A 7739-nucleotide genomic window follows, 5' to 3' on the forward strand; every position below is an offset into this window, starting at 1 on the left:
TTCTAACATTCTGATTCTCCTAGCTATCGGCGAATTTGCATCCATGCAGGGAACAATTTTCTGGATAAAAGGGATTTGCATCAATAGCGAACTTGGAACAAAAGTTTTGGTATGTGTCACGTAATAAATGCAAGAAAACCATCAGTGCAGAATATGGAATGAAGTTTAACTGTAGGAATTGTAACACTGAGAAAGCTACTGCACAGCCAACGTAGTCCATTCCTTAAGTTTAGGGGTTATCAGAAAACATTTTTCTTATGCCCCTCTTTTGTACTTAATATTTTTTCAATGTTAGTCCCTTAAATCTTTTGTATTTTAAAATTTAGCCCGTCAAATATTTGGAATTGCTTTTAATTAGGTCCCTCAAATGTGAAGCTATTTTGATTTTGTCCCTAAAACCATTGAAATCATCATTACGTCCCGTAATTCTTAGGTTATTTCATAATCTCTACAGTTGGAACTAAATTTTCTTTTAATGCTCTTTAGAAGAATATTCTCTTTCTATTGAGGTAGACTCCTTCTATACTTCCTGTGGAGAAATCAGGAAAAGAATCAGAAAAACCAGAAAACCAGAAAAACTGGCATAAGTCGACTCATGCACAAGGCTAAGTCGACTTATGGTAAGTCGACTCATTAGTGTGCACGAGTCGACTTACGATCTGCAGCGGAGTTGTGATTTTTTCCTCTGCCAAGTCGACTTATAATGTCTGTTAAGTCGACTTATGAAGTCCTCTCCTGTTGCTGTTTTTTCCTCTGCCAAGTCGACTTACGCCCTCTGTTAAGTCGACTTATAGCGGGTTTTTTGCATACGCAGGTTTCCTATTTGCAGTCTAATTGGGTGATCAGGTCCTGTTTGGAACAGGAGCTGAAATACGATGTGATTGGGGTGACGTCTGCGATGAAGATGTGGGAAATTCTCAACAATAAGTACCTTACGAAGAGTGTTGAGAACCGGTTGCACTTGCTGCGAAGGTTATTCAGATTCCAGATGTCCAGAGGTACCTCGCTTGCGGCTCATGTGAACAACTACACTAAGTTGTTGTCGGACTTGGCGAACGTGGATGAGAAGATCACAGATGAGTACAAGGCTATTATTCTTTTGGGCTCCTTACCGGATGAGGAGTATGATACCTTCGTGCTTACGTTGCTGAACGGGAGATCTTCTATCACTTATAGTGAAGTGACTAACGCATTGACGAACTATGATTTGAGGAGGAAGGATAAGGAGACTTCCCGCGCTAGTACTTCAGGAGAGGCCTTGTCGGCGAGAGGTAGAAGCTCATATCAGAAAGGTGGAAACAGAGGGAGGTCAAAGTCAAGAGGTCGTCACCAGCTTGGAAAGAATCAATGTGCATTCTGCAAGGAGCAGGGACATTGGAAAAGAGATTGCCCGAAAGTCAAAGAAAAGGAGAATAGCAAGAATAAGGGCCCGAAGGCCAATGAGGTGAATGTTGCGAAAGGCGATGATTCCGATGATTCGAGCTTTTCTCTTTTGATTACTCCGGAGGTGAACCATTTGGATGCATCGGAGTGGATGCTTGATTCTGGCGCTACTTATCATGTGACTCCTAGGCGAGATTGGTTCTCATCATTTGAGAGACTCGATGGGGGTGTTGTGGTCATGGGAAATGATCAATCCTGTGGCGTTCGTGGGATAGGTACTGTGAGGATTCGGATGCACGATGGAGTAGTCCGTGAGCTGAAGGAGGTGAGATTCGTTCCTCAACTTAAGAAGAATCTTATCTCAGTGGGGGCTTTGGAGGCGAAGGGATTCAGGGTGACCTTTGAGGATGCTGTAGCAAAGGTTACTAAGGGATCTTTGGTGGTGATGAAGGGAGTCCGAAATCATAATTTATATTATCTGAAGGGGAGCACCGAGATTGGCCAGGTTGCTTCGGCGATTTCAGAGGCGGACATGAGCAGACTTTGGCACTACAGGCTAGGGCATACAGGTGAAAAGTCACTGCAGGCATTGTGCAAGCAGGGGCTTTTGAAGGGAGCCAAGAGTGGTAAAGTAGAATTCTGTGAGCACTGTGTACTTGGCAAGAAGACGAAGGTGAAGTTCGGGACGGCCATTCATAGGACGAGGGGCATCTTGGACTACGTGCACACAGATGTTTGGGGTCCCACTAAGACGGCATCACTTGGTGGTCGACATTGGTTCGTCACGTTCGTTGATGACTATTCTAGGCGATGTTGGGTGTACACCATGAAGCATAAGAGTGAAGTCCTAGATTTGTTTGTGGAGTGGAAGAAGAGATTGGAACTGCAGACTGGGAGAAAGATCAAGACGTTGCGATCCGACAACGGCGGCGAGTATACCTCAGACCCCTTTCTGCAGCTATGTCGAGACGAGGGCATAGAGAGGCACTTCACAGTTAGTCATACACCGCAGCAGAATGGGGTGGCGGAGAGATTGAATCGGTCTTTGCTGGAGAAGATTCGATGTTTATTGGCGCATAGTGGTTTGGAGAAGATCTTTTGGGCTGAGGCACTTTCTTATGCGAGCCACCTCATTAACAGGCTGCCTTCATCTGCGATTGAGGGGAAGACCCCTATGGAGATGTGGTCGGGAGAGACAGCACATGACTATGACCAGCTTAAGGTATTTGGTTGCCCTGCATATTATCATGTTAGAACTGATAAGTTGGAACCTCGAGCTAGGAAGGCCATATTTGTAGGATTCAAGCGTGGTGTCAAGGGATACAAGCTTTGGGATCCAGTTGATAAGAAGATTGTGCTGAGTAGGGACGTCACATTCGATGAGGCTTCTATCTTGAAGCTTCCCAGCTCTCATCAGGTGGAGAGCAACCCGACAGAGGAGATTTCGCAGGTGGTGGAGATTGATGCAGCTCCACAGAGTCCAGATAGTGCAGTATCCATGAGAGTGCCGACTGAGGTGACGCCAGGCGAGCACGACGGTGATGCGGAGGATACGGGTACTCATGAGCAGGATCAGGGACCGACGGCTCAGGTTCAGGATTCTATTGCGGCACGGAGACAGAGGAGAGACATACGGGTGCCAGCACGGTATGCCGACACAGTTGCATATGCACTTCCGGTGGAGAGTATCGATGAGATGGTGCCTACTACATTCAGAGAGGCCGAGCAGAGTTCGGAGGCTGATTCGTGGCAGGTGGCTATGCAGGAGGAGATGGAGTCTCTTCACAAGAACGATACATGGAAGCTTGTAGAGCTTCCAAAGGGGCGGAAGGCGATTGGGTGCAAGTGGGTGTACACGAAGAAGGAGGGCATTGAGGGCACTCCAGTGAGGTTCAAGGCTAGGTTGGTTGCGAAGGGCTATGCACAGGAGGAAGGTATTGATTACAATGAGGTTTTCTCTCCGGTGGTGAAGCATTCGTCGATTCGGATTTTGCTAGCTTTGGTGGCACAGTATGGATTGGAGTTAGATCAGTTGGATGTGAAGACAGCATTTCTTCATGGTGATCTTGATGAAGAAATATATATGACTCAGCCATTGGGATTCCGAGCTGCAGGGAAAGATAAGTTGGTTTGCAGGCTAAAGAAATCGCTATACGGTTTGAAGCAGTCTCCTCGACAGTGGTATAGGCGATTTGATGGTTTTATGCTTGGTCATTCGTACACTCGGAGCCAGTTTGATCCTTGCGTGTATTTTCGCAAGTTGAGAGGAGGTGCGTACATTTATTTATTGCTTTATGTCGATGACATGTTGGTTGCTTCAAGTTCCAGGTCAGCTATAGATGAGTTGAAGATTCAGCTTTCGAATGAGTTTGAGATGAAGGACTTGGGCGAGGCGAAGCGCATTTTAGGGATGGAGATCGGCAGAGACAAGAAGAAGGGCAGAATTTGTTTGACACAGGTGGCTTATTTGAAGAAGGTTCTACAGCGATTCCATGTTAGCATGGATACGAAGCCAGTTAGTGTACCGTTGGGAGCCCATTTGAAGCTTTCAGCTGACCTTTCACCGAAGTCAGTTGAAGACCGTGAGTTGATGTCGAAGACTCCATATGCGAGCGCAGTTGGGAGCTTGATGTACGCGATGGTATGTACGAGGCCGGATTTGTCACAGGCAGTGAGCATGGTGTCGAGATACATGCACGATCCAGGAGTGGGTCATTGGGATGCCGTGAGATGGATTTTGAGGTACATTCTAGGTACGCTCAATGTTGGTTTGGTTTATGAGCGGGACACTACAGGTGGGCAGTTATGCATTGGCTATGTTGATTCGGATTATGCCGGGGATTTGGATAAGCGCCGGTCTACGACGGGGTATGTGTTCACCTTGACCCGTGCGCCGGTGTGTTGGAGATGCACCTTACAGTCGACGGTGGCTTTGTCTACGACGGAGGCAGAGTATATGGCAGTTACGGAGGCTGTGAAGGAGGCTATTTGGCTTCGAGGACTTCTGGAAGAACTTGGTATATCGCAGCGATCCGTCACTATTCATTGTGATAGCATGAGTGCTATATATTTGGCGAAGAATCAGGTTTTTCATGCGAGGACGAAGCACATTGACGTTCGTTATCACTTCGTTCGAGATGTTCTTGAAGATGGCGATGTGGAGATTGTGAAGGTCCATACGAAGGATAATCCGGCGGATATGCTCACGAAGGTGGTTCCAAGCAACAAGTTTGATCATTGCAGAAACTTGTTGAATATTTGTGATTGTTGAGGCCGTTGACGGCCATTTGGATGAACTACGGGCGGCTTGATCCCTTGGGAGAGGGGGTACGTAGGCAACCATGGTGGTGCAGCCGTATTTGGAGAGACGACACATTGATGCTCTTGGTTTGGTGTCGGCTCATTTTTGGCAAAATTCGCCGAGGTGGAGAATTGTGGAGAAATCAGGAAAAGAATCAGAAAAACCAGAAAACCAGAAAAACTGGCATAAGTCGACTCATGCACAAGGCTAAGTCGACTTATGGTAAGTCGACTCATTAGTGTGCACGAGTCGACTTACGATCTGCAGCGGAGTTGTGATTTTTTCCTCTGCCAAGTCGACTTATAATGTCTGTTAAGTCGACTTATGAAGTCCTCTCCTGTTGCTGTTTTTTCCTCTGCCAAGTCGACTTACGCCCTCTGTTAAGTCGACTTATAGCGGGTTTTTTGCATACGCAGGTTTCCTATTTGCAGTCTAATTGGGGTTTTGTTTTGGTATAAATAGGGAAACGATTTGAGAGGGTTGAATATCAGAGATTAAGGAATCTTTTGAGCATTGTGAGAGGGAGATATTGTGAGCAAGGTGAGATCTTTGGTTGAGGGTTAGTTTGAGAGAATTTGTGTGATTGTAACCCTTTGTACTCTCCTTGATTTAGTGAAATCTCCCCATCCTCTCCCCGTGGACGTAGGCAAATTGCCGAACCACGTATATCTCTGTGTTTGGATTGATTTGGCTTTATTGGTTGGATTTGTGCAAGAGTTTGTCTTTCTTCTACTCGTGATCACAGGTTCGTTGTGAGTTCGTGCAAGGCTTCCGCAAAGGCGCGCGACACTTCCTTTTGTAGGTGATATCACAGAGCATCCCATTCGTCAACAACAAATTATCGTCCTCTTTTTTTTTTCTTACCTTTCCTTCATTTTTTTTTTTTTATTAAAATTGGTTAATCTGTGTTTTGAATGGTAGATCTTTTGATTTTTTGGCGGTTTCTTCACTGGATGTTTGATTTGTTTGGAAGAATTTGTAGACCTGATGGATAAGTTGCTAGATCTTCTCGATTGTTTGCTTTATTTTTTTTGGCGGTTTCTTTGGTTGTATTCTTAACGACCTGTTTGTATTATTGATTAATTCAAAGTTTCTTTAAGAGAGGAGCTTATTAAGTTAGTTTATTAACATTATTGATGCATATTCTGTGCATCTAGGTTTATTATTATTATTATAGATCGGTAAGTCCTTCGCTGCTGTTTGAATCCTGAATGTGTGGATCGTCCCATCTTTTTCTTATTTATTTCTTTAGTACTGTAGGTCTTAAATTAATTGATGTTTTTTGTAATTGACGATTTAATCACTAGATTAGCAGCAAAAAAAAAATATTTATTTGAGAACAAAATTAGCTTGTTGTGCCAATTGCAACCGACCAGATCAGACGACCAAATTGGTGTTTTCTAATGAATCAAATTGGTGTTCTGAGCGTATGAATGATTCTGGAAATGTGCGGGTTTAAAGACAAATGAGGTCAGAAGAGTGGATTTAAAATAAAAAAAATCATTTGTGTTTTCTCTTTTTTTTATTATTTTGGACTAAAAGAAGTTTCTGTTCTACTATTTTGACAGTCTCATCTTGACGCACAAAGTGAACAAACTGCTTGTAGAATTGATGAATTAGTAATTTTTCTATTATTATGGAGATTTGGTAGTTTTAAATTTGGACTGGATTTAAGATTGATCAAGAGGCATCAAAAATTGAAATCTTAAACTATGCAGGGAAAAAAAAAATTAAAGGTGAGTTTGCACTTTTTTTTTTAATTACTAGTGAACAACCCCCGCGGGACACGGGGGAGAGCGAGAAATCAAACGTTATTTAAACAAATGGGAAACAATTTTCTCTAACATGATTTCATCTCCATAATCATTTTTTGCTTATCGGATGCAAAAAGGTAACAATATGCACCAGTCTTGATATATTCCCTTCAAATTCATTGCATTAGTTTGTATATCAATACATTCTCTTCAATTCAATGCAGTTTGTATTTTTGGTTTGGATGTCATATCCTACAACAAACGCAACATGAGAACAAGAAATGTCACATGGGCATGGGATATGGATATCAAATTGCACGCTTCCTCAAGCGTGTCACTGTGAGAACCGATGGAAATTTAATATGGTAACAATTATTCATAGGTGCGCAAGAAAACGTATCAATATCATCAACCAAATAAATTGGGTAGGAATTCAGCAAGCTAACCTCGGCCTACTTTCAAATTAAAGCTCTAAATTGTAACATAGTTTTGACTCTAAATTGTAACAAAGTTTCCACATAGTGACAGAAACTTTGCGATGCAAGTGTCGATTTAATTTCTCCGTCTAAGGGAAATTCGCATCGTATTTTCTGAAACCTACTGGTCTACCCGATCAATAATCAAAACGACCAGTAAGATGTGCGTATGGAATTAGCACTACATATACTCGATCAATAAAATTCCATATGATCACGTGTAATTAACAATTAGCGTCTCATTAGCAAATGCTTACATGTATATGCTCATGGAATAAGGTACACAAATCGTCCAATACGTAGTATTTTATTTCTACAGCTCTTACTATTTTTAGTTGATCGCTTAATATAGTTCACCTTCAAAAATTAATCACTCTGGCTGAAGATGTACGGATCCATGTTTTTCTGTTTCTCTTCTCACTCTGTACAAAAGACGATCCTGTTAACTCGTTGTTTCTGTAATTTATTCTATCGGGCTTAATAAGCCCACTGGGGGTTGGTCATTTTGTCCAAAAGGCCTAGGCGTGACCCACTTTAAGTTTTCCTCGCATCGGCTTTGAACTGAGGCCCATGGGCCTGTATTTCCCAGTAACGAAATAAAACACCACACGACGCAAATCTCAATTTTATACAGGGACGTGAAAGCAAAACGTCCTCATTCGAGAACCAAACCGCGCATTCTGGAGGCTTCCAAACCCAAGAAACCCCCCTTTTAAATCTTCGTCACTCTAATCTTCGTCCCTCAAATTTCCTCCTCCCGAATTGTTCCCAAACCCTAACCCTAGAAATCCGCTATCGTCAACAATGCCGGCGACGGCGGGTCGG

At 43.2% G+C, this 7739-nt stretch overlaps 1 long non-coding RNA gene across 1 annotated transcript in view; it reads left to right on the top strand.

Moving 5' to 3' along the window:
• The window catches only part of LOC109849535, a 7207-nt gene extending 6894 nt beyond the window's left edge, over positions 1–313 (top strand). The window contains exon 2 of the long non-coding RNA XR_002249133.1: positions 50–313. This is a non-coding gene — a long non-coding RNA (uncharacterized LOC109849535). The remainder of the gene's footprint in view (positions 1–49) is intronic.

This window comes from Asparagus officinalis, chromosome 7, assembly GCF_001876935.1.
Source record: "Asparagus officinalis chromosome 7, Aspof.V1, whole genome shotgun sequence".
Lineage (NCBI taxonomy): Eukaryota > Viridiplantae > Streptophyta > Magnoliopsida > Asparagales > Asparagaceae > Asparagus > Asparagus officinalis.